Source organism: Gavialis gangeticus, unplaced genomic scaffold (assembly GCF_001723915.1).
Source record: "Gavialis gangeticus isolate Ggan-Ray unplaced genomic scaffold, GavGan_comp1, whole genome shotgun sequence".
Taxonomy (NCBI): domain Eukaryota; kingdom Metazoa; phylum Chordata; order Crocodylia; family Gavialidae; genus Gavialis; species Gavialis gangeticus.
Window position 1 is genome coordinate 54,575,727 of NW_017729030.1, and position 2,008 is coordinate 54,577,734.

At 45.3% G+C, this 2,008-nt stretch overlaps 1 long non-coding RNA gene across 1 annotated transcript in view; it reads left to right on the plus strand.

Annotated features, from left to right (window-relative positions):
• The window catches only part of LOC109301240, a 105,184-nt gene that overhangs the window by 86,171 nt on the left and 17,005 nt on the right, over positions 1-2,008 (plus strand). Inside the window, exon 2 of the long non-coding RNA XR_002098482.1 lies at positions 1,127-1,217. This is a non-coding gene — a long non-coding RNA (uncharacterized LOC109301240). The remainder of the gene's footprint in view (positions 1-1,126; positions 1,218-2,008) is intronic.

Below are 2,008 nucleotides of genomic sequence, written 5' to 3' on the forward strand. Positions count from 1 at the left end.
TTAAGTGGCCCTCCAGCCCAAATAATTGCCCACCCCTGCATTAAAGCCAGTTTATGGTGTAGTAATATATATGGAATATCTTTGTAGCTCTTTTGTATCATGACTTAAATTGAACATATGGCAGGTTGGGGCTGGCTCATGATGGATCCCAGTACTCAGCTGAATGTTGGTTTCTGGCATAGGTCAGTTCCAGGTCTGGGACACAGCCATCCCCTACCCGGTCAGTGAGATTGGGGTTTCTTTTGGGGCATGAGCAGAACTTGTCTGGCTCTGAGGAATACCTCAGATATGGTAACGAAGTTTTGATGTTTGTGCCAGGGTCCCATTTTGGATAGGAGCTGGTCACAACCAATGTTCCTGGTTGGTGCAATGTTTTCTGTTAGTGCTGGATAGCCTTCATGAGTTGTGCTCTAGCAATTGCTCTGCATTTTCCTTGTCCCTGTTGTAAGCATTTGTTGCTGCACTGCTTGTACTTTAACAACCCAACAAAAGTGTGCATGTAAAGGGTGACACATCTGATGTCACAACTGGCAGCATATGAAATCTAAACTGTTTTTTTTTCCAGTGGGAGCTATTGTGCATGGGTGTGGAGTGGATATGTGTGCAAGGGGGATACTGGTGAGTCAGAGAGAGGGGGAGTGCATGGGAATATGGCACCCATGTCCTAGTGCTCCCTACTCCAGTGTTGTCCATAGCTGCATTTACTGCTGCCTCAGGACCTGCGTGTCCTCTCTGCACCCTGGTCCTGCCTCCTCTTGTCCAGTGGCTGCTCGTGCAATTGCATCACTAGACTGTAGCTTTCAGTGCAGGGCAAGGGGCTGTCTTCCTTTACTCTCTTCTTCTTGCCTCTAATAAGCCATATTGCTTAATAGGGATCTTCCTACACTGTGGTAACTGATTTAATTAAATAGGGAACAGTGGCTAGGTGCAGGAGGGGTGGTGTTCAGCAATAGATCAGTGGCCCAGGCACAATAGAAGAAGTATCCTGTATGCTTATTGGGACAGTACAACTTTTCTTTCAGGATAATGGGGGAAATGGGACTTCTAAGGCCAGTAAAGATGGAAGAGGAACTAAATGGTTGCAATCCTTGAGGATAATGAGTAAAGACTATTTAACCTCTTACAGGCATCCATGATCCTGGAAGACCCACCCACCAGAAGGATCATAAGGTGACAGATAACAGTGTTTATTTTCACTGGGCCTAAAAGCCACTTGGGTATGTATTCAATGAGAGTCTCTTTACTAGTTTTGTTGCTTCTCTGTCACCACTTCTTACCCCCTCCCCCCGCAAGAGGTTCTGGCAGAAGGTATAGCCAGACGTAACAATTCCATTGAGACCAAATGATACCAACGCAAGCTATTTAAGATGTAGTTGCCTGCATGTTTCTATACCAGTGTAGCCAAGCTGCACTAACTTTAACCCTATTTGTCCATAACCTGAGAGGCAAGTGCATGTATCATATTATGTTGACTGGGAAAAAAGAAGGCTCCTTCAAATGTTCTCTGAAACAGGAGCCCAGGGACCAGAAAGCCACAGTGCCATCCCAATGGGTGGGCTTTGCTATCTACATAACATGGCATCAAGAATGCTAGCTTTTGCCACATCCAGGGTATGGTGTTTTTCTGGTTTTGCTGGCATGGCTTATTGCAGGGTATGCTGCAGCAGACAGGATTTGGGTCTTTCCTCTGTGCATCCAGTACACACATCTGCAGAGGAGATGGAAATTTCAGAAAAAACCCCCAAGAAACCCAGCATTTATGGTCCATGCTGTCTAGAAAGTTTTTAAATAAAGTCTGCAAACCCATGCAAGTCTGTGGGACTTCAGCTGTATCTTGGCACTATATGTGTGCAGATCCTGACATGCATTTTACCACCCCACAGAAACAGGACCATAAAATAATTCATTAGGGTTTTAACATGTCCTAGTGACTAGTCTGACTGAGTTAGGGTGTGGAGAGAAGTAACATATGAAACATTTAACCCCTCTTGCAGATGACACCAAGCTG